This window comes from Sminthopsis crassicaudata, chromosome 2 (assembly GCF_048593235.1).
Source record: "Sminthopsis crassicaudata isolate SCR6 chromosome 2, ASM4859323v1, whole genome shotgun sequence".
NCBI lineage: Eukaryota > Metazoa > Chordata > Mammalia > Dasyuromorphia > Dasyuridae > Sminthopsis > Sminthopsis crassicaudata.
Window position 1 is genome coordinate 540,794,748 of NC_133618.1, and position 26,500 is coordinate 540,821,247.

Consider the following 26,500-nt stretch of genomic DNA (forward strand, 5'->3'; position numbering starts at 1 on the left):
CAGAAAATCTCTCCTGCTGCCTCTTTAAACTCTACCCTCTGAACCAACTCTCTCCAAACAAGGGCCAAGATCAACTTTCAGGGGCCTTCATTCTCCTTTTTTCTATCTTCCTCTTCCCTGTCTTTTTCCCTAGGTGAAGGGTGGAGAACAGGATAGTAATGATTCAAGTAGAGCATTTTAGATACCTGGATTAGTAGCCAAACACGTGAAAAGTCCTTGGGGGTAGAGTGGGGAAGGGAGGTGATTAGTAGACCACAAACTTACTATGAACCAATATGGGAGGCAGCTGTTTACAAAAGCTAACCCCATCTTAGGTTACTTTAATGGAAGTATAGTGTCAAAATTATAAAAAGCAACAGTCATGTTCTTATCTCTGAGCAACTCAGATCACATCTAGAGTACTGAGTTCAGTTCTAGCCCCCACATTTTTTTTTTTAATTAATGGTTTTTATTTACCAGATATATGCATGGGTAATTTTACAACATTGACAAATGCCAAACCTTTTGTTCTAATTTTTTTCCCTCCTTCCCCCCGCCCAGATGGCAGGTTGACCAATACATATTAAATATGTTAAAGTATAAATTAAATACAATATATGTATATATGTCCATACAGTTATTTTGCTGTACAAAAAGAATCGGACTTTGAAATAGTGTACATTTAGCCTGTGAAGGAAATCAAAAATGCAGGAAGACAAAATTAGAGGGATTGGGAATTCTGTGTAGTGGTTCATAGTCATCTCCCAGAGTTCTTTTGCTGGGTGTAGCTGGTTCAGTTCATTACTGCTCTATTGGAACTGATTTGGTTCATCTCATTGTTGGAGAGGGCCACGCCCATCAGAATTGATCATTGTATAGTTTTGTTGTTGAAGTATATAATGATCTCCTGATCTTCTCATTTCACTCAGCATCAGTTCATGTAAGTCTCTCCAGGCCTTTCTGAAATCATCTTTTTGGTCATTTCTTACAGAACAATAATATTCCATAATATTCATATACCACAATTTATTCAGCCATTCTCCAATTGATGGGCATTCATTTAGTTTCCAGTTTCTGACCACTACAAAGAGGGCTGCCACAAACATTCTTGCACATATAGGTCCCTTTCCCTTCTTTAAGATCTTGTTGGGATATAAGCCCAGTAGTAACACTGCTGCTAGGCCCCACATTTTAAAAGTAACATTGAATAACTGGAAATCTGTCCAGAGGAAGATTATCAGGATGGTCAGAAGTTCTAGTATCACATAAAAATAGGTTGAAGAAACTGAGGATGTTTAACCTGGAGAAGACAAAATCTGGGAAGATGATTGTTATCTTCACATATCAGAAGGATTTTTATATACAAGAGGAAGTAGATAAGTTGACTCCAGAGAGCAGAACTATGTTTGAGACATGGAAGTTAGCAAGGAGATAGATATTGTGTTCCTTAATATAAGGAAGAATTTCTTAAGAACTAGAACCATCCATCATACTGGACTTTTCAGGTAGTAAGTTCTCCTTCACTGAGGTGTGAAAGCAGAATCTGGATGACCATACTATAAAAGAAATTGCTACATTAAAAAGGGGGTTAAATCAGGTGATTTCTGAAGTCCTTTTCAGCTCTAAGACTCAGTGATCTTGTCATTCTCTCACATTTATTTCATAATACTGCATTAGGAGCAATTTATAAACTCAATTGGGAGTAGGCATTAAAGCCCATAAAAACCCACGAACATATTAGATAAATTACAATATTAGTTCTCCCTTCTCCCACCCTACCCCCAAGCCTGATTTGTACAAAACTTAAGTCTAACCTATACAATGCACTTCAATTTCCTTTTCTTCTTTCTGGTCTTATGCTCCTGAAGTAAGGTTAGTTTGTTGTAATTGGTCCCATGAGCTTCAAGTTTTCCTCTATGTACTTGTGTGTGGGTCTATGGATTTGCCACTATTGCCTGACTGTCACACTCAAAGACACCACAGGGACCAGGTACCTCCCTTTAGCCCATTGGTGACCAAGTGGGAGAGTGGATTGAATGCTGGACTTGGAGTTAGGAAAATTTGGGTTGAAATCCATTCTCAGAGATTTGTGGAAGCTATGTGTCCCTGGTTATATCACTCCACCATCATACTACTATCAATCATTTTTAGCATAGCTGATGATTACTATCACCATATCATCACAGAGCGTTTACTCTCCCAGAGTGACACATCCAGCATCTGGGATCCTTTGTTCTTCAAGGAGGTCCTACCCCAAAACAAGGATACTGCCCTAAGGCAGCAGACCTGGCTCTGTGCACATTTCTCTTCTGAGTCATCTCTGCTACCCTGATCCCACCTGTGTTAGAGAAGCTGTGTACAGAAACCAGAGAACAATTGCACAAAAGCAGAAGACCAGCAAGAAATAGAAAAAAATCCCCAAAATGGTAGATAGAAGAGAGACAAAAGAATTATACTTATAAAGGGGGTCAGCCCTGCCTCTGATGCCTGTTAACTGTGCCACTATCTGTGAATTATTTGTCTTAGAGGCTTGCTGTCCCCACGTCACTCTGTAAAGCTATATTACAGATAAGCTGTCAATCTGTGGAGGACAAGCTTTTCTACATTGAGAATTCTCCTACATGGATGAAACTGAAGATCCAAACCATGCCAAAAATTATAGCAGTAACTGGTGTTTATAGAATGTTTTAAACTTTGTAAAACTTTTTTAAAACAAATTTTACAAAACTCTTACATGCATTATCTCATTAGGACCTCATATCTCCTGATTTGAGTGCTGTCCCCATTTTAAAGACAAGAAAACTAAGACTCAGAAAAGTGAAATGACTTGTATATGCTCATACGAGGCAAGATTTGAACCATCCACTCCAGTGAATTGACTGATAAATTAAAGGCAATAATAATGTCATAATGGGAGTCTTCCAGTTCTGGGTTCGAATTCAGACTTTGCAATTAATTAGCAGTGTAATTTTGAGCAAGTCACTTCACTCTGGGACTCATGGCCTCCAAGATCTCTTCTGGCTTTGGTGCACAAAAGATCCATGATTTTTGACACAAGAGGATGAATGAAGGGGGGGAATTCACTGGGAATGCTGTACTTAGAAGGTTGTTGAGAAGATGGGGTCAAACACATGTAAGGAAACTGGAGGGGAAGTTCTGAGAGCAAGGATGTCTATGGTCAGTGAGAGACCTCTACAATACTCCACAAACCGTGAGACTTTTGTCACTGGGGACTATGTTGAGGTTGCTCCTGCTGCCATCATATGGAGACATCAGGGATTGCAAGTTTCAGTAGATTAAATAATCTTAGTATTGGAAGAGATTTTAGAGTTAGCTCTTTCAGAGCTTCCTGATCTTATAGAAAGGAAAAAAAAAAGTGATATTCAGAAAAGAAGAGTCATTAAAGGTCATACAGCTAATGAGTAACAGAACTGTGATCACAGAATATGAACATAGAACTTCCTTCCTGTTAAGCCTCTCTCTCTCAAGAGTAAATGTGTCAACATGCCCAGCCTATGTTTTTTGCATGACTATGGTTAAAATATACCTCTTTTGATTCTTCTAATTAATTTTTTTTCAATTTAAAAAGTGTTTCTTTCCTCTCCATCTCATCCCTCTCAAGTGGAAAATTAAAAAAAAAAATCCTTTGTAACTAAATATGTACAATCAAGTAATCAATTTCCACATTAGCCATTTCCAAAAATATAAGTCTCATTCTGCACCCTAAGTCTGTCACTTCTCATAAATCCTCTAAAATCATTGTTGGTTACTGCTCTGATTATAGTTCTTAAGTCAGTGAAAGGGATTCTTCAGAGAAATTTGGAAAGTTTGCATAAACTGATGCAGATCAGGGTAAACCAGAACCAGGAGAACAGTTTATACCATAAAAACAACTTTTAAAGACTTATGAAAACCTCTTCTTATTCTAAAGTTTGTGCTGATTCCACCAGTCATTCTACTTGTCATGGTTTACATAGCAATATGCTTAAACCTGTCCTGGGTGCTGAGAGTTATATTATCGGATTATCGGATACATTTTCAGGTTTTGAAGGACTTACTATTTAACTGGAGAAAAGGTATACATCCATATGAAATCAGAGACAGAATAGTTTAAATAGAACTATATGGTTCAAACTACAAATATTTAAGAGCGGGAGATGAATCCAAGTTTGAGTAGTCAGGGAGGTTTTGTGATGGAGATTATCTGTGAAGTCTACATGCTTTGTTTTGTGCTTTTCCCCTTTCTGGGAATTCCTTCCCTTTTTTCTCAATTATCCAAATCCATTAAGTCCCTCAGGGACTTGGCCCTCATTTCCTCTGGGAGTCCTTCCCAGATGACTCTGAGGAACATATTGAGTGTTCTCTCTCTCTCTCTCTCTCTCTCTCTCTCTCTCTCTCTCTCTCTCTCTCTCTCTCTCTCTCTCTCTCCCTCCCTCCCTCCTCCCTCCCTCTTTCTCTGTCTCTGTCTGTATCTCTTTGTCTCTCTCTGTCTCTTTCTCACCCTCCCTCCCTCCTTCTCTCTCTCTGTCTTTCTTTCTCTGTCTCTCTCTGTCTCTCTCTGTCTCTCTGTCTCTCTCTCTCTCTCTCTCTCTCTCTCTCTCTCTCTCTCTCTCTCTCTCTCTCTCTCTCTCTCTCTCTCTCTCCTCCTTTACTCAATAGCCAGTTAGTATTCATTATTAATGATCGCTAATCTCTAGGCACTGTGCTAAACACTAAGGAAAAAAACAAGGGCAAAAAACAGTCTCTGCTCTCAAAGAGCTGACATTCCAAAGGATTTGTTGTCCCTCAGTCATTTTCAGTTAGGTGTGACTCCTTTTGGAGTTTTCTTGGCAAAGATAATCGTAATGATTTGCCATTTCCTTCTCTAGTTCATTTTACAGATGAGGAAACTGAGGCAAACAGTTAAGTGACTTTCTCAGGATCACACAGCTAATAAGTGTCTGAAGCTGGATCTGAGCTCGGGTTTTCCTGATTCAAATTCTTCTGCCACTCCATGCACTCTACCACATAGCTGTTGTCTCTAATGTAGTGACAATGTGCAAATTATTCTGTACATATAAGATAAATGCAGTGTAATGGGAAGTCATCTCAGAGAGAAAGCACCAAGCCAGGGGTAGGGATGGAGAGATACCAGGAAAGTCCTCTTGTGGGGTCTGAGTTGAGTGTTGAAAGAATCCAGATATGGCAAGAAGTACAGACAAGGAAGGAGAGTGTCCCACCAGGAATAGAGGGGAGAGCACAGGACTGGGAGATGGAGCTTTGTGTAGGAGGTACTGTAAGAAGCCACAGTTGCTTGATTATAAAATATGTAGAGGGTAGTTAAGTGTAAAAAGACTATAAAAATATAAAGGGTTGTGAAGGGCTTTAGAAGCCACACAGAGGAGTCGATAGTTGATTCTTGAGGAAATAGGGAGCCACGGGTGTTTATTGAAAGGGATGGAGTGTGTGTGATATGGTCACATCTGAGCTTGAGGAAAATGATTTTGCCAGCTGAGCAGAGGAAGAGCTGGGGTGTGTGTGTGTGTGTGTGTGTGTGTGTGTGTGTGTGTGTGTGTGCGTGACCTATTGTGTTAGCTATACCACTCTTCTTAAGCAACTGGCCACACTTCCTGTTGTTTTTAATTTGGTTATTTAATTGTTACTTAAGAGAGACAGAGGGGCCCCGAGAGAGAGAGCTGATCTTGAAGTGAGGAAAATTCACTTCAGACACCTATTGGCTATGTGACTCTAAGCAGTTACTGAACCTCAGTATCCCCAGGACATTCAAAGACTAAAATGACAGAGAGAGCATAGATTTTCATTGGTGGAAAAGGTTCCCTACCAGAAATTCTCTACCCTGATGAATTAGAGAGACCTAGTTTTTTTGTTTGTTTGTTTTTGTTTTGTTTTGTTTTGTTTTTTAATTGTGCCATTTTTTTAAATTTAACTTTTCAAGAAGACCGGAGTTTATTTATTTGGTGAAACAATTCAGCTTAAGTGACTTGCCCAGGGTCACACAGCTGGTAAATATTTGAGAGTCTGAGGTCACATTTGAACTCAGGACCAGTACTCTAGCTACCCTCGAATCCAAGATTAAATCTAGCCTCAGATATTTACTAGCTATGTAACAATGCTCTGTCTGCCTAAGTTTCTCCATCAACAACATGAGGATAATAATAGCACCAACCTCCCAGTGTTATTATTCGGATTAACATGAGATAATATTTATAAGGCACTTTGCAAACATTAAAGCATTGGTAAAATTTTAGCTGTTAGTATTATTACAAAGCATAGCCACTTCTTCCCTCAAGGGTCCCTCACTGTGACTTTTTTTTTTCTCTCCAATCCTACAGGAGCTAGCACAGGGGTTCTTAACCTTTTTGTGTCTTGTGGACCTCTTTGGGAGTCTATTGAAACCTAGGGATCCTTTCTCAGAAAAGTGTTATTAAATGTATAAAAACAAAGTACAAAAGTACAAAGGAAACCAGTTTTGATAATGGAAAAGCAGTTATCAAAAGAGTAAAAAACATAGGGGCACTTAGGTGGTGCAGTGGATAGAGCACCAGCCCTGAAGTCAGAAGGACCTGAGTTAAAATTTGGTCTCAGACACTTAACACTTCCTAGCTGTGTGACCCTGGGCAAGTCACTTAACCCCAATTGCCTCAGGGAAAAAAAGAGTAAAAAACAAAATAAAACAAATTTTTATTTTAATTTTTATTGTGGATCCTAGATTAAGAACTTCTATTCTAAGGGAATGAAGTACAGAATGAAGTACATATTATACCAACAGATACATGTACATAATTTAATTAAATATAACACTCAAATTTCTATTTTAAAAAATGAAAATGCACAGGACAAGATAGATATTTGCTTAATATGTTAAAATTACCTAAAATAGGACCTGTGTCCACAGGGGTCTATAGAAGATTTCAGGGGATCTTTCACCTGGGGCAGAAAAAAGTTACATAACTATTTTCACCTACTTTTGGTTTCCTTTGTGATCCTGTATGCTTAATTTTATGCTTAAAAAATATTATTCTGAACAGAGCTCCTTAGACTTCACCAAACTATCAGAGGGATCCATAATACAAAAAAAAATATTAAGAACTCTTACTCTAAAAGAAAAACCAAGTATCATCTGTAATGTGGAAATACTAGAGGACTTTCTGATAAGTTCTGGGGTAAAGCAAAGATGTCCATTATCACCATTATCACATCACGATTTAACCTCCTCTCCTAGCATGATAACAGTTACTGTAAGACTGTCCTCTACACTGCCCACAGCTGTAATACCTCCCTCTGTTCTTTCTTTAGCGATGGGTTTTAGAGAGAGTATGGTAGTGGGAGTACAGAGCTGGACTCAGACTAAAAAACCTGGGCTCAAGTTCTGTCTCTGGCTATGTGACCCCTGAGGAAATCATTTAATTTTTCAGTATTCGAGAACAGAGCACCTCAGCCAGATCCAGATTAAAATGTAATTGTGAAATGTTTAACAAAATAAATAAAAATATAACACTGAGATTGTTAATTTGAGGCTTTCTAAGCCAATATGCCACAGAAAGAGTTTGAAGCCATGCTTTAGGTAATTCTATAAGACTTTGAATTGCACAGTAACTGCACGATACAGGGAACTTCCTTAAATTAGAGTTCCCTATCACAGATCCTATTCCCATACCAATCATTTTACTCAGAGGCCATCTAGTCCAGCTGAGATGCTACGGGGGGAGTCACCTTAGCACCACGAGATTTTTTTTTTCTCATCAACCAGCTGAGGTCTTGGAAAAAAGGCAGTGTCAGTGGATAGAGCTTCAGAAGAACTGGGGTTTTAGGCCCAGTTCTTTTAGTTACTGGCTATGTGACATTGGGGAAGTCATCTTGCCTTTTCCTGTTGATTAAAGAAATATGTGACCTAGAGCCAATTTTCCCTTTTAAAGCACCAACCTTTGAAAAACCAAGTCATACATCCTATTTCAATTTATTCACTGAAAGAGCCTGGAATGTCCTTTGTCTGAATTGGGAGCCTTTGAAGTGACCGGACCAGACTATTGATTTATTTCCATCTAACCTCTCTCTTTGAATCCACGGAGGTCAAGGTTAATTATATAATAAAACAGACTGTGTCCAGCTGCCCCCTCCCTACTCCCACAGGAATAGGGACCGCCAGATTTTTCTGAACTGTTCAGTGGCAGATCTTAGTTCTGTTTTTCTATTCTACCCTCATTTCCTTCATCAGAACTCATTAAGAAGAAGAGGGAAAGGCACTCTCATTTCCTCTAGAAGAGATAAATTTTAATTTGTCAGGAATCCAAAAAGGGGATTTAAATCACATTTTCATTCAGAGGGCAGCTGTTGGAATTCGAAGCTACAGACCTTTCTTCCAGAGCTAGCAGGGGGAGGGGAAGGAAAACTGATCTGGATGAGGGAAACTCCAGGACTGCATCCCACTAATAGATTCTTAATTTTATAAGAAACCACACACAGAGACCTGATCCATGATACTGTGTCCAGAGTCTCTTTCAGCTATTAAGGAATCCCAGGCTAACCCTTCCTTAGACATAATATTTAACCAACAAGGGTGATATTTTTCCTGGAAAAATCAATAGCTATGTGAATCTCATTACTGCTTTTAAAAGGGGGCTCTTGGAAACAGAGGAGCTGCGCTCCAGCTAGAGACTGAAAGCAGCCCGGGTCGTAGAATTTTAGAATTGAGAGTTTAGAGTCCTCATTTTACAGAAAAGGAAACTGAGTCAAAATATGCATCCAAAATAATAGAGGAGATAAACATCAAGATAGAGATTCAAATCCAAGTCTTTCTATCCTTAGACTGACTGCTGCTTCCCACTGGGACTAGTAACAAAGACAGCAGGAGCTCTGAATGTGTGAGATGCTTTTCTTTTTGAAGGGGTTCAGCTGGGATACACTGGGATGAGGCTTTAGTGTGTTTCTGAAAGCTGCTGGTTCCAGATCCAAATCTTCCCTTGGGGTGTATGTTCCCTTTGCCTTTTTGCAAATGCTGGGGACCATTTTCTGTGGTCTGTGACTGGATAGACTGCCCAAAGTGAAGTCAGTAGACATGTAGTGAACATTTCCCTGTTTTTGGTGAAGGCACTATCCACTAGTCTCCTTCCAGTTTCTTGGGTTCACAGTTTAGTCATTATTCTGGACTCCTCACCCTCCCACCTTACACAGAGATAACCAAGTGGCACTTCTTGTTGTCTTTAACATTTGACCTCTTCTCACAACAAATACAGCTACCCCTTTGGTTCAGGTCCTTATTTCCTCTCACCCAGATTATTGCAACAGCCTCCCAGCCTCAGTCTCTCCCTATTTCAGACTGTCCTACACACTGTTGCCAATGTGATTTTTGTTAAGGCCATATTTGACCATATGACTCTTTACTTAATCAACTCTAATGATTTTTGTCTTGCTCTTAGACTCAAATATAAACTGTTAAGTTTTTAAAATTCTTTATAACCTGGTCCCAATCAATTTCATTGAATAATTACCTTCCTGCACCTTGCAATCCAGTCAAACTAGCTTGCTCTTCGTCCCCCCACACAGAACACTCAATCTCCAGTCTTTGCATTTTGTACTGGCCACTTAGAATGTACTCCCTCCTTATGTGTATTATATCATTTTTCAGTCACATCAAACCCTTTGTAACCCCATTTGGAGTGGTTTTTTTTTTTTTTTTTGGGGGGGGGAAATATGCTGGAGTGGTCTATCATTTTTTCCCAGTTCATTTTACAGATGAGGAAACTGAGATAAACAGGGTTAAGTGACTTTCCCAGAGTCACAGAAGTATCTGTGATCAGATTTGAACTCAGGGTGATGAATCTTCCTGGCTTCAGCATTCTATCCACTATACTTCCTACCTGCCTACCTTACCTCTCTGCTTTATAGAATTCCTCTTTTCCTTCAAAATGCAGTTGTGATATATCACCTTTAGCAAGAAGCCTTTGGATGGTTTCCCATCTACCCAAACTGCTAGATTCTTCCCTTCCAAACCAAAACGGGGTTCTTGGGAAGAGGAGTTGCTCTTTGAGACTTTGAAGACAAATATATACATCTCACCTTTCTAAATCCTGGAAGTTCTCGGGATACTTGAAGAACCTTAGGCACTGGTTTTGTTAAAGAATGTTTTTTTATTTTATTTTTCTCAATTACATGTAAAAACAATCTTAACATTAATTTTAAAGATAATTTTAGGTTTAAAATTTTTTCTTTCTTCTTTTCATTGAGAAGACAGCACTTTGATATTTGATAGTGTCAGAGACCACATTTGAACTGGGGTCCTCATGAATTCAGGGCTGGTGCTCTATCCACTGCACCACCTAGCTGCCCCCTCCTCAAAAGTTAAATAATTAGAAATATTCTCCTTCAATCTACATTCAGACTCCATCAATACTTTCTCTGGAGATGGATAACATTTTCAAATTTTAAAATAATATTTTATTTTTCTAAACACATGTGAAGATAGTTTTCAACATTTATCCTTGCAAAACCCTATGTTCCAAATTGTTCTCCCTTTCTTCCCCTTTTCCTTCTCCCCAAGACAGCAAGCAATTTAATATAGGTTAAACATGTGCAATTCTTCTAAACATATTTCCATGTTCTTTATGGTATGCAAGAAAATCCATATAAAAAGGGGGGAAAAAGCACACACCAAAAAAACTAGCAAAAACAACAATGACGACAACACAAAAGGTGAAAATATTATGCTTGAATCCACATTTGGTCTTCAGGGTTTTCTCTCTGGATGACAATAGCACTCTCCATCACAAGTCTATTGGAATAGGCATTATTCTCTTGAAGGCTTTTCTTAGTGCCTTTCCCTAAAGACTCAATGTAGTTTGTGTGGCAGAATTCTTTCTTAAAAACAACAACAACAACAAACTATTTGTTTATTTATTTTAAACATTCATTTTTATAAGATTTTGAGTTCCAATTTTTTCTCCCTTCCTTCCTCTTCTCCCTTCTTCCAAAACCAGTAAGAAATCTGATATAGGTTATACATGTACAGTCATGTTAAATGTATTTCCACCTAGGTCATGTTGTAAAAGAAGAATCAGAATAAAAGAAAAAAGCCACAAAAAACCAAAAAGTAAAAATAGTATGCTTTGATCTGCATTCAGACTCCAGAGTTCTTTCTCTGCCTGTGGATGGCATTTTCCATCATGACTCTTTTGGAATTGTCTTGGATCATTGTATTGCTGAGAAGAACTAAGTCCATCATAGTTTATCATCGCACTATGCTGCTGTTACTGTGTGCAATTCTTGGACAACCTGAAAATCAACAGAGTTTTATAGGATCCAGATCTACCTTAGTTGGTAGATCTGGAGACTGAATACAATGTAGTTTGGGAGGAATGGCACTAGCAGTTGGATTAGAAAGAGGTTCTTTCATGAGCTGGTGCTTGAGTTATAGCTTAAAAGAAGAGAGGGTTATGTCCCCAATTCAAATTCTAAGGAAAATATCTTTTAAAAGCTCATATATAGGTCTCCCCCCCCCAAAAAAAAAAAAAGAATGAACAGGGTCCTTTCTAGGAAGAGAATTTAATATAAAAAAAACTATCAGGTATAGGATAGTTATTTAATTTTACTATCACAAAATATAAGCTTAAAACATAAAATACATATAAGCTCACATAACAAATATTTTAAAATAAGCAGTAACCCATCTATAATCTCCTAGAAGGTAAAGACTCCCAGAAAACTTGTGGGATATTTCACATTCACATCAGATCTGCACTGTCTGATCAATTCACCAAGTCTTGATCTTTCACCCAGAATTTGAAGATTGCTCCTAATTGAGACCTATTTCTAGCACAATATGCTGCTTCCTTCTCACTATTCTGACATCTCCACCCATATAATATAGGTGCTTTGTTATCAGATACTAACCAAGAAGTTGTCATCACCTTTGCTTGTATGTACAGAGCTTCCAGAGCTCAAAGGTCAGTCTTCTTATTCTTGCCTCCCTTACTTCTCATATACTCTTTGTTATAGTAGCACTGGCCACCTTCCTCGAAAAAAGACAATCCATTTCTGGACACTTGGTTTTTTCACTGAATGTCCTTCATGCCTCAAATGCTCTCCCACCTCAACTCTCACTCCCAACTTCCTTTAAGTCTCAGCTAAAATCTTGTCTGTGCAGAAAAAGCATTTGATAAAATCCAACATCCATTCCTACTAAAAACGCTTGAGAGTATAGGAATAAATGGACTATTCCTTAAAATAATAAGGAGCATATATTTAAAACCTTCAGTAAACATCATATGTAATGGCGATAAACTAGAACCTTTCCTTATAAGATCAGGAGTGAAACAAGGTTGCCCACTATCACCATTACTTTTCAATATAGTACTAGAAACTCTAGCCTCGGCAATAAGAGCCGAGAAAGAGATTCAAGGAATTAGAGTAGGAAATGAGGAAATCAAATTATCACTTTTCACAGATGACATGATGGTATACTTAGAGAACCCCAAAGACTCTGCTAAAAAGCTATTAGAAATAATTCAGAATTTTAGCAAAGTTGCAGGATACAAAATAAATCCACATAAATCCTCAGCATTTTTATACATTAACAACACAATCCAACAGCAAGAGATAGAAAGAGAAATTCCATTCAAAATAATGGTCGATAGTATAAAATATTTGGGAATATATCTACCAAAGGAGAGTCAGGAATTATATGAGCAAAACTACAAAACACTTGCCACAAAAATAAAGTCAGATTTAAATAATTGGAAAGACATTCAGTGCTCTTGGATAGGCCGAGTGAATATAATCAAGGTGACAATACTCCCTAAACTAATCTATTTATTTAGTGCTATACCAATCAGACTTCCAAGAAACTATTTTAATAACCTAGAAAAAATAACAACAGAATTCATATGGAACAACAAAAGGTCGAGAATTTCAAGGGAAGTAATGAAAAAAAAAAATAAGTGAAGGTGGTCTATCGGTACCTGATCTAGAACTGTATTATAAAGCAACAGTCACCAAAACCATTTGGTATTGGCTAAGAAATAGACTAGTTGATCAGTGGCATAGGTTAGGTTCACAGGGCAAGATAGTGAATAAAAATAGTAAACTAGTGTTTGACAAACCCAAAGATCCCAACTTTTGGGATAAGAATTCATTATTTGACAAAAACTGCTGGGAAAACTGGAAATTAGTATGGCAGAAACTAGGCATGGACCCACATTTAACACCACATACTAAGATTAGATCAAAATGGGTCCAAGATTTAGGCATAAAGAACGAAATCATAAATAAATTGGAGGAACATGGGATGGTTTACCTCTCAGACTTGTGGAGGAGGAAAGAGTTCATGTCCAAGGGAGAACTAGAGACCATTATTGATCACAAAATAGAAAATTTTGATTACACCAAATTAAAAAATTTCTGCACAAACAAAACTAATGCAAACAAGATTAGAAGGGAAGTAACAAATTGGGAAAACATTTTTACAATTAAAGGTTCTGATAAAGGCCTCATCTCCAAAATATACAGAGAATTGACTTTAATTTATAAGAAATCAAGCCATTCTCCAATTGATAAATGGTCAAAGGATATGAACAGACAATTTTCAGATGATGAAATTAAAACTATTTCCGCTCATATGAAAGAGTGTTCCAAATCACTATTGATCAGAGAAATGCAAATTAAGACAACTCTGAGATATCATTACACACCTGTCAGATTGGCTAAGATGACAAGAACAAATAACGATGAATGTTGGAGGGGCTGTGGGAAAACTGGGGCACTGGTGCATTGTTGGTGGAGTTGTGAAAGAATCCAACCATTCTGGAGAGCAATCTAGAATTATGCCCAAAAAGTTATCAAAATGTGCATACCCTTTGACCCAGCCATACTACTACTGGGCTTATATCCCAAGAAAATACTAAAGAAGGGAAAGGGACCTGTATGTGCCAAAATGTTTGTGGCAGCCCTTTTCATAGTGGCTAGAAGCTGGAAGATGAATGGATGTCCATCAATTGGAGAATGGTTGGGTAAACTATGGTATATGAATGTTATGGAATATTATTGTTCTATAAGAAATGACCAACAGGAGAAATACAGAGAGGCTTGGAGAGACTTACATCAACTGATGCTGAGTGAAACGAGTAGAACCAGGGGATCATTATACACTTCAACAATGATACTGTACGAGGATGTATGCTGATGGAAGTGGATTTCTTCAACATAGAGAAGAGCTAATCCAATTCCAATTGATTAATGATGGACAGAATAGCTACATCCAGAAAAGGAACACTGGGAAATGAGTGTAAACTGTTATTTTTACCTTCTGAATCCAATTCTTCCTGTGCAACAAGAAATTCGGTTCTACACACATATATTGTATCTAGAATATACTGTAATATATTTAACATGTATAAGACTGCCTACCATCTGGGGGAGGAAGGGAAAAAATCTGAATAGAAGTAAGTGCAAGGGATAATGTTGTAAAAAATTACCCATGCATATGTACTGTCAAAAAAAAGTTATAATTATAAAATAAAATAAAATAAAATAAAATCTTGTCTGGAAGAAGCCTTTCTCTATCCCCCTCAATGTCTCTTTGATTACTTCCATTTTATTCTATTTGTATCTTGTTTGTACATAGTTTTTTGGGGGTTTTTTGCATATTGTTTTCCTCACTAAATTGTAAACTTGATAAATGCTAATTGATTGACTTATAGTCAGTCAACTACCACTTATTAATAATTTATTATGCACCAGGCACCATGCTAAACAATGAGATAGAAAGGAAGGCAAAAACACAATCCTTGCTCTTAGAAGTTGACAAGTTAATGATGAAGGAGGGAGACAACATACAAACACATATATGTATAAAAATAATAAACAAGGTAATCTCAGAGAAAAGGCATAGAGCTGACCAACAAAGGTTTTTTGCAAAGGCTATTTTAAAAAAAATTTTAAAGCCTTTTATTTTTAAAATATATGCATAGTTTTCAACATTCATCCTTGCAAAATCTTGTGTTCCATTTTTTTCTGCTTCCTTTCCCCCTACTCCCTCTCCCAGACAGCAAGTAATCCAATATCTGTTAATCATGTGCAATTCTTCTATACATATTTCCACAATTATCATGCTGCACAAGAAAAATCAGATCAAAAAGGGAAAAAATGAGAAAGAAAACAAAAAGCAAGCAAACAACAATAAAAGAGATGAAAATACTATGTTGTGATCCACCCAAGAGACCCAAAATCTCTCTGGGCTCAAATGGCTTTCTCCATCACAAGCCTATTGGAACTGGTCTGACTCACCTTGATGCTGAAAAAAGCCGCATCCATCAGAATTGATCATCATATAATCTTCTTGTTGCTGTATACAATGTTCTCCTGGTTCTAATCAATAACGTAAAATTTTAGCTGAAACTTGAAGAAAGCCAGGGAATCTAGGAGGTAAAGGTGAGGAGAGGAAGCATTCCAGGAAAGGGGTCTGTCAGCCAAAATGCCCAGATGGAAGGTTTTGAGTAAAACATTCTGAGGAGAAAAGTGTAAGAATCTTTGAAAGGCAGAATGGAACCAGGTTATGAAGATCTTTTATTTTTTGAGGCTGGGGTTAAGTGACTTGCCCAGGGTCACACAGCTAGGAAGTGTTAAGTGTCTGAGACAAGATTTGAACTCAGGTCCTCCTGAATTCAGGGCTGGTGCTCTATCCACTGCGCCACCTAGCTGACCCTGAAAGTCTTTTATTTGATCTTAGAGGTAATAGGGAGCCCACTAGGGTTTATTAGTAGGAAGATAACATGGTCAGAATGGCAAATAAGAAGACTATCAGAGTGGACTGCTTTCTGCATAACCAAAGTCAAAATAATAAAGATTGCTTATATTTAAACAGAGCTTTCCTGTTGGACTTTGCAACAATTTTGTGAGATAAGTACCATTATTAGGGCAGCCAGGGGGTACAGTGGATAGAATGATGGTACTAAAGTCAAGGACACTCATCTTTACCCGTTTGATTCTGGCCTCAGATATTTACTTAGTAGCCGTCAGTAGCCGTCAGTTTCCTCATCAGTAAACACTCCGGCACCTTTGCCAAGAAAACCCTAGATGGAATCACCAAGAGTTCGACATGACTGAAAGTAACTGAACTGAACAACAAAAATCTATCTGTTTCTCTGTCTATCAAAGATTGCGCCAAATAATCTCTTAGGTCCCTCCCTCATCAGAAGTTCTGAGTACTAAAGTTGGTTGTCTGTATATCTATTCCTCTTTCTTTATTCTATTTTGCACACAGAAACAAAAATAATAGCTCCCTATTCCCACCACCCTTTTGTAGTTTCTTTCTACCAAGCTTCATCAGATGCTAGAGAGAGAATGATTAAGATGAATGAAATTTAGTAATGAAAATTTACAATTTAGATTAGATTGCAAATGATTTGCAGAGAGAGGATTTATATACTGGTTTGTAAGTAGAACCTGATGGATTAATGAAGGGAGCAGTTACCAATAGCCATCTCTATTTGCCAGATCTTTTCTCCCACAAAGCGTCATTTCTCTTCTGAGCTCCTCTGGACCTTTTCCCCTTTTCTGACAGCCCTTAGGAAAAGCTTTTGGAGTGAAGGGAGGAGGATAGATTTCTAGCCCTGCAAACTCCGTGGGTCAAGCTTTCTTTCAAACTGAACAGCTCATGATTGGAGGTTTGGGAGTCTCAGCATGACCTTGGAGCTCCTGGCTTGTTGTCATCCTTTATGACACAATAAGAAATGGTATAGGTTGGTCAAGTCAATCAAACACTGTAACCAGCTAAATGGGAACCATTCATCATAGCCCCTTGGGCCAATTTCACCCACATCCTGGCCTTTATTTCCAGAAAGCAGTAGTGTAGAAGAATAGGTTTTTGGTGTCAGGAGGAAGTTTAGGGATCATCTAATGCAAGCTTGTCATTTTGCAGCTGAAGAAACCAGGTCCCAGAAACAGAAAATGACTTATCCAAAGTCACACAGCTACTTAGTAATAGACTCCCTCAAAGCCATGGTTTAAGGGTAAGCAAATTAGCCAAGTGGCACAGTGAGGAGAGTGGCCAGCCTGGATCACTCATTTTTTTGAGGGCTTCTTTCACTGATAAGTGAGTGGGCAAATCACTTAATCCTGTTTGCCTCAATTTTGTCATCTGTAAAATAAGCTGGAAATGGCAGAACCTTTCCAGCATCTTTGTCAAGAAAACCCCAAATGGGTTATGAAGAGTCAGACGTGACTGAACAACCACAGCATTAAATATGAATATGTGGGATATATGTTTTATCATACCATGCTGGTATATATAATATATAATATAGGGTTGTAAATAATATTGGATAGGATAATACATGTAACATAGTTTATATATTTCATTATACCATGCTATTACATAGGATTGTATATAATATATAATTATGTAGGATTTATATTTCTCTATATGTTTATATATACTACTATATATTATATATAATATAGGCTTATATAGGATAGATATTTTACTATGCTATACTGATACAGCATTTTGAATATATTGTAGATATGATTTTATATTTATATGTATATATAGTTATATATTATTATATATACACATATGTGTGTATACATATTCATATATCCATATATATACATATATGTAGTTGTTTCAATCATGTCTGACTCTTTATGACCCCATTTGGGGCTTTCTTGGCAAAGATACTGTAGTGATTTGCCATTTCCTTCTCCAGTTCACTTTACAAATTACCCCAACACAGCCCTTTTTGTAGTGGCTAGAAACTGGAAAATGAATGGATGTCCATCAATTGGAGAATGGTTGGGTAAATTATGGTATCTGAATGTTATGGAATATTATTGTTCTGTAAGAAATGACCAACAGGAGGAATTCAGAAAGGTTTGGAGAGACTTACATCAACTGATGCTGAGTGAAACGAGCAGAACTAGGAGATCATTGTACACTTCAACAATGATACTGTATGAGGATGTATTCTGATGGAAGTGGATATCTTCAACATAGAGAAGAGCTAATCCAATTCCAATTGATCAATGATGGACAAAATCAGCTACACCCAGAGAAGGAACACTGGGAAATGAGTGTAAACTGTGAGCATTTTTTTTTTCTACCCAGGTTATTTTTACCTTCCTAATCCAATTCTTCCTTTGCAACAACAACAACAACAACAACAATTTCGATTCTGCACATATATATTGTACCTAGGATATACTATAATTTAATATGTATGGAAATGTCTGCCATCTAGGGGAGAGGGAGGAGGGAAGGAAGGGAAAATTCGGAACAGAAGAGAGTACAAGAGATAATGTTGTAAAAAATTACCTATGCATATGTACTGTCAAAAATGTTATAATTATAAAATTAAAAAAACAGACAAACAAAAAAGGTCCCAGTAAGCACAGGAAAAATAAACAACAACAACAACAAAAAAAAAAAAACAACAAATTACACTAACAGAGTTAAGTGACTTGCCAAGGTCACACAGTAGGTGACTATCTGAGGAAGGACTTGAAGTCAAGGCTTCTTGACTGTAGATCAATCCTCTACTTGCTAAATCATGCTTCATTTCATTACATACTCCACACTTCTTGAATTTAGTAACCATTTCTAAGCATATTGGATACTGACTTTGTCTTCTCCCTGTTCCCAGGGGCAGGTGCTAAGCTGATTCCCTGTGTCTTCCTAAAATGCATTGTGTGTTCAGTTCTGTGAGCCCCTTCTCAGGCCCCTTATACCTCTGCCAGTTTTCTATATCTGTAGCACATTGGAAAGAATGATAGATTCTAGTCAGGAGACATAAGTTCTAAACCTCACACTGATTTTAATTTCCCTTCTCCAGATAGCAATCTCATCATCTCTAAAACGAGAGGATTGAATTAATGAATCTCTAGGGTGTTTTCTATTCTAAATCCTGCGAGGTCTTTAAGAGTCCCAACTCTATTGGTAAGCAGCTCGGGGCACAGTGGGTGCTGAGTTCAAATCTGCCCTCGGACTAGCTGTGCGACTCTGGGCAAATCACTTCACCGTTTTCTCATTTGCAAAATATGTTGGAGAAGGAAATGGCAAATGACTCCAATATCTTTGTCAAGAAAGCTCCAAATGGGGTCACGAAGAGCCATTTGCAATTAAGTCTTCCACACCAATCGTATTCCTTCTACCTCCTTTCAACACCCCAACAAAAAGCATCCCAATCTTGAGCGCAACCTCCAAAGTTTGACTTTAATCTTTTCATGTTTTGCCCATTTTCTCCCAACCTCCCAAGTACTGGCCATGAAGCAGAGCAGGAAGACTCCTTGATCCCTCCTGCCATTTCCAGACCCTTCCTCTGGCACCATCACTCACCTGCCACTTCTCTGAAGTTGGAATCACTCTTTGGATTGCCCTGGCCATGGCCAGATGGATGCGGCTGGGTCAGAAGGAGACTTGGCAGTCACTACCCATGATCATGCGAGCCGGGAGGCAGGGGGAAACAAGCAGCTCAAATGAAAAGATTGAAGCTTTGGGAAATCAGTTAGACTAAGATAAATGGCCAGCTCCCTGGCATCCCCCGCATTTGGCTCCCTGAGCTTATATTCATTTCTCCGATTGAATCTTTGCCCAGACACTCATCTTCCTGCTTGTCTCAAGTTTGGGATCTTGACAATCCTCAGATACCCTAGTTACCAACAGGACTTAATGGGAGGTGCTCTCCTCCCAACTTGGCCCCAAGTCAAGCAAGACTCTCCTCTCCCCCCCTCCCCACTCAAATTAGATATTCGCCTAATGAATGATGAAATAATTCTATCCAGATTTTTGTCACCGTCAGTCACTAACCTCAGGACACTACCATCTTTTTCATTAACTTTCACACCTAGAGTACTGCTTTCCTCAGTTTCAACCAAAGTCTTTAGAGGTCACTAAATCTACAATGTTAATGCTTGCCAATTCTAGTTATTTTAGCTCCAAGGCATCTCTTTTGCCTCTAGGATAAATAAAAATCTCACTATTTAGCCTTTAAAGTCTTTCACTACTTGTCCCCAAACTATCTTCCTAGCCTTGCTCCCTATTTTATAGTCCAAAATCCATCCAAACTAATTTTCTCTATTCCTCATATCTGATATTGCAACTCCCCTCATGGATCCTTTGCAAGGGTTTTTCTCCCAAGCTTGGAATACCCTCCTCCCCACTAGACTCACAGAATTCCTCTTTCTGCCCTTCCTCATTCCTTCCTCGTCCTGGTGTTCATCCTTCCTAATCTTTACAAATACTTTGTATTTATTCCATCTAAATTTACATATGTTCTTATTTCTCCTTAGAATGTAAGCTATTTAACAAAATTATTATGGAAATGTTTCACGTGACTTTACATGCATGATGCAATCCTTGCGTGTTCAGTGGGTGGGAAGGAAGAAAGTTAAGAATTTGGAAGTGAAAAATTTGAAAATGAATGTTTTAAAAATTAAAATACATTTTAAAAAGGAGAAAGAAAAAGAACATACGCTATTTAGGAATATGTATTATTTCATTCTTTGTTTTTGGATCATGGGCACTTTTCGAGATACTTAGCACATAAAAGGAGCTTAATAAAATGCTTATTGATTGACTTTCATTAAAGCTTTATTCATCAGGCTTTTCAACGGCCCTTTATTTCCATCTTTATTTTACATTGACCTGTTGCTCATACTAGGTGGAACCAAGTAGCTTCCATATCATCTGGCCCTTTCCCAAGGATAACCACCTGTTTCTTTTGTAACTATATAGGCTTACAGGGTTTCAAAACCTTTAAGAGTTTTATTTACACAGTAAGGATACAAAAAGGACTTGGACATGAGCCCACAGAGTTACGAAAACCCTTTCTTTTTCTTTCATTTTAAAATTTTATTTTTATTCTGAACTTATAAAACAAAATGAGCCTTTCTATACATATTTGGGAAAGAGGGAGTGATTCTATTATTTAATCTATTATTTAAACAATGAATCTATTATTTAAAACTCACATTTTTTAAAAACTTTTTTTGATTATAGCTTTTTATATACAAAGCATATTCATGGGTAATTTTTCAACATTGACCCTTGCAAAAACTTGTTTCAACTTTTCCCCTCCTTTCCTCCACCTTTTTCCCCTAAATGGCAGGCAATCACATACATGTTAAATATGTTAAGGTATATGTTAAATACAATATATGTATACATATTTATACCGTTATCATGCTTCACAAGAAAGATCAGATTTAGAAAGAAGGTAAAAATAACCTGAGAAGGAAAAAAAATGCAAGCAAACAATAACAGAAAGAGCATAAATGCTATTTTGGCTCACATTTCTTTTTTTTCTTTCTTTCTTTCTTTTTTATATTTTAATAGTTTTTATTTACCAGATATATGCATGGGTAATTTTACATTGACAATTGCCAAACCTTTTGTTGTAATTTTTCTCCTTCCCCCCCCCCATGGCAGGTTGACCAATACATGTTAGAGTTAGAGTATAAATTAAATACAATATATGTATACATGTCCAAACAGTTCACATTTCTTTTGGAACATAAACTAAATTCAACATATAACTTTGAAAAGTTGTTCTGCTTATTTGTAATTATGGCCTTTTTTCTCCTTTGTTCTTTTTTCTTGGAGGGGGGAAGGAAAAAGGGTAACATATGTACTTTCCCTTTTTCTATTTCATTTAGCTTCAGTGAAAGGGAATAAAACAAAAACAAAACCCTTCTAACAAAAATCTGCAATAAATAAAGCAAATTTCTACATGGGCTATATCCAAAAACATGTTTCATTCTGTATCCTGAGTCCCTCATCTCTTTGTTAAAAGGTGGGCTGTATGCTTCATCATTAGTTCTCTGGAATCATGATTGGTCTTTGAATTGTTCAGAGCTTCTCAGAGTCTCAAAATTGTTTATCTTTACACTGTTGTAATAGGAGAAATTGTTCTCCTAATTCTGTTCAAGCCTTTATATTCATATAAGTTTTCCCAAGATTCTCTGAAACTATCTTTTTCACAATTTTGTGTGGAGAGATAGTATTCCATTCCATGTATGTGCTATAATTTATTTAGTTCTTCCCCAATTAATGGGCACTCTTTTAGTTTCCACTTCTTTGCCACTAGAAAAGTTGCTGCTGTAAACATTTTTGTTAACCAGAACCTTTCCCCCTTTCTTATGTACAGGCCTCTAACCAGGGGCCAATATAGTCCCTCCCATTGTCTCACAATATTACCTTTTGTACTTTACTGTATCAATAAAATTGCTTTTTGTTTAGACAGCTTAGAATGTAAACCTGAATGTTTGTAAAGAGTCATTTGGTGGCTACAGTGAAGGGAGTGCCATATACTGATGTTCCTATCTAGTAGGTAAGTAGGGAGAGGAGGTCAATGAGTCAGAGGAGAGAGAGAGATCCTTAAAGGAACTCAGACCCTTATGTTTAGAATAAGAGTTACACCCTCTTTTGCTTTCATCTATACAGGAATTTAAAAACTTGAGCTGATGGATTAGTTAATTCATCATTCTAGTCTGTACAGCTTTTAGGATCTTGATTCTATTATCCAATATTAACTCTAGATTCTAGCTTCATGTCATTCATAAATTATACATGAAGCCTCTCTGAACTTTCATTCAAGTCATAGAGTCAGAATTCTAGAACTAAAAGGGATCTCAGGTGTAATGATCGCGTTAGCACACTGGATACCTTAGAATCAGCCTGAGTCAGGATAAGCAAAAGTTTTTATTCTTGGTCTTTTTAGTGAATGAGATGAGGTGAGATCTCTCAAGACAGTTGTGAAAATCAAGTAAGGCTTCATCTACTTCAGAGTTTGAGTAGGCCTGAAGGACTGTGAACATCGAGTCAAGAGCATAATTGCGTTCCCCTCTCATGATACCTCCTCCCTATTTCAGCTAAATATGGGCAACTATGTACTTATTGGTCAAGTTCAATTTCATGGGCAGATCTCGAGTTTAGAATGTAAGACTCTCAGCCAATGAGGATGAGGGTCAGTGGTGGGAGGGGGTGTTTTGCATTAGGGATTAAAGGGGCTGCCCTGCCCACAGGAGGCGCTTCCTCTCTTCGATTGTCTGCTCGAGGAGTGGGACGCCTAATTCTCGTGAGGACTTATGATAAACTTTGCTTTTCTTTAGAGCTCTCTTCAGCTTTTTTTATTAAATGGTGACCCCTCACCATTTCCGTACCACACATTAGGGTCACAGATATATGAATAGATATAGATATAGATATAGGAATCTCCACACCTCCTTTCTCTCTTATCACCTCCAAAGAAAGATCCCGCTTATCCTACTCCACCCTCCTATGCCTCTTTTCATTCACTGTCTACACCCACAGATGGAGCCAGCACCGGATGAAGGGCCGGGTCATTCTCCAAGCATATGCTAATGGAGTATTGTCCAATTGGTAATTAGCCTCAAGTGCTTGGACTTAGTGCAACTCAGTTTCAGCCCTTTACACTCAGGACTCATCTGTCTCAACATTTATTTCCATATAGAGAAAACTTCAGGGATATCATTAGTAACTAGGCTTGGGTAGAGTTAGCTGATTGCTTTTTAGGATGTTTTATGGGACAAAGAATACTGATTTTTACCAAAACATGATCTTAGAGTGGGTTCCAGATTTGATTTTCATTAGGAGGCCTAAATTGTCCCTAGAAAGAGGGGGCCTGGAACAGCAGAAAGATCACAGAACTTAAGGCAAAAGACCTAGGTTTGCTTCCCAGCTTTGACTTTTCCTTAGCTGTGTGTCCATGAACCAATTACATAATCTCTCTAAGATGTATTTGCAGGAAATAAGGATAATACTATTTACCTCCCAGGATTACAAAGAAAATGCTTTGCAAATTTTAAAAATGCTAACCTTCAACATAAGCTCCTTCAGTTTCGTAAAAGAAACCTTGGAGATTATCTCCTTTTCATTTATCAGATAAGGAATTGAGGCACAGGCAATTCTGGTTATACATATATATTAATTTTAAAAACTAATTTAATTAAATTAATATCTCTTTAAAATTAAATTAATTATTTTTCTGTATGAATCTTGTTGGGAGAGAAAAATCAGAACAAAAGGAAAAAACCATGAACATAGAATGTGTTGACTTCTATTCATTCTCCATAGTTCTCTCACTGCATGCATTGGGCATTTTCCATCCAAGTTTATTGGGATTTCCTTGGATCACTGAACCTCTGAGAAGAACCAAATCTATCATAGTTGATTATTGCACAATCTTATTGTGTACAATGTATTCTTGGTTCTACTTGTTTTCTCAACATCAGTTTGTGTAAATCTTTCCAGGCTTTCTAAAAGCAGCTGCTTCATCATTTTTTATCAAACAACAATATCCTAATACTTTCATATACCAAAGCTTATTCAGCCATTCCCCAATTGATGGGCATCTACTCACTTTTCTCAGTCATGCTTTCCTTATCCTTCACTGTGATTCAGGGCCAATCTGGAAAACAAAATCAGGCTTGAAAAAAAGAAGACACAAAACTATAACACTTAAATTAGAATTCTCCGACTGAGTCCCAGAGGGATCACACATTTCTTTCATGGAATAAAATTCACTGTCTCTAGGTGGTGAGACGGGTTTGGGCCTGAAGTCAGGAAGACCTAAATTCAAATGTAGCCTCAGATACTTCCTACTTGGGTGATACTGGGAAAATCACTTAATCTCTGCCTACTACAGCTTCTTCAACTGTAAAATTGGAATAATTATAGTATCTACCTCCCAAGATTGTTGGGAGAATGAAATGAGAAAATATTTGTGAAGTGCTTAACACAGAGTCTGGGACATAGTGGGTGCTTAATAAATATTTGTTCCTTACTTCCCTCCTCTCTAGGGACCAAAACCAAAAACAGGTTCATCTAGTACAATCCAGATAACAGTGCTAATCTGGATCAGAACATAGGCCCTGTGATTTTTGTTTCTTTAAGAGTGCATGCTATATATGGTCTGAAATAGATTTATCACAATGCAGTTTTTAATATGCTTAAGCACAATTTCAGAAGAGTCATAAAATAACCCCTGATCAAGATTAGGATTCTAGCCAGGCTTCTAATATGCAGAATTTTATCAGAGTGACAGAGAAGCAATTATTTCAATCTCATACATTCTTTTAAGTCTATTAAGTTTTAAAGAAAGATTAATTCATAATATTGTGTGTGCTTTCTTCCATGTTATAAATGTGGCACAAACTTTGTTAAACAGAATCATAATTTCACTCATCCCCTAAGGAAACAACCTAATTAAACAGACATTTAGGTAAACTAAGTCAGGTTACAGATTAAGCTACATTTAGAGAATTCATAATGAGCTGATTGAGAGGGGGAGATTAGAGAATTTCTTCCTCAAATCATATTACTTGGGAAACCTTGACTCCCTTTTTGGCTTTTAATCTGAGGGGTATTTGAGGCTTTTAGTAAATTTTTTCATCCCATAGGAAAGCTTTCAGGTATCTCAAGCACCTCTTACCCTCAATGACCCTACCTCCCTGATTCCCATAATAAAAACTAATAAAAGGAAATTTAAAAAAATAAAAATTCCAATGGGAAAAAACCTAAATAATAAAAACACAAAAGACACCACTGCTCTGCCACCTTAGACTCCTGGGCTCTTTCCCAGCACTCACTCTAATGACCCTCACCAGTATTTTCCTATTCCCACACTTCTCCATATAACAGGTTTCCTTCTCTATGAGGTCCTTAAAAACCCTTGGTAGAAATCCCTGCACCACCAGCTTCCACTTGCCTCAGATTTTCCCTGCACTGAGTAAAAAAGCAGCAGAAATGGTCCATATTTCACCTGCACTCTCACATTTTGCCTCCTGGACCCAGTCTCCTGCCTCAAATATCAGAAATGAAAAATTACAGTTCCTAGCAGTATGGGTCAGAGCTGGCAAGTTAAGGCCAGCCCCAAGAGACAATGATTCCATTCATCTTGGTTCTTGCCTATGCCAATTCTGGACGTGGGTTTGGTCATCATAGAGTCAAAGTTTACTTCTCTAGTACATTCTGATTTTTAAAATTAACACAGCAATGCTGCCAACTGAGCCCTCCCAGTACCAGTTAGAGACTTCTGGGGATGACAATAAGACGTGAATTAACATTTTTGGACTAGTTCCAAATTCATCTGATTGTACAATCGCCCAAACCACATCGTTTCATCCTGTTCACAGTGTCCCAGCTTTGCCCTCTTGCCTTGCTCAGGTACAGAATTGATTCCCTTATCTAGAATGACTCAGGTGTTGGCTCTAAGGTCTGTCCCTCTTTTTTCTCTTGCCACATTTTTGCTTTGCTTTGTTTTCCATGAGAGAGAAAAGGAGTTTTGGCATTTAGAAGCTGGCTAATCCAAGAATTCCAGAAGCCTTAAAAGTCTGCTCCAAGATTATTATTCATTCTTCGGTCTCTAAAAGGACCAATGGCATCAGGAGTGCGATGTCTTGACTTGCAGGTGAATTGGATTTAAGTGAGGCAGAGCCGGGCAGTCTCCAGCCTCATTCTTTCCTTCAGTCACTGGAGTTCAGAGGATGAACATAAGTCAAGATGACTGCCAGT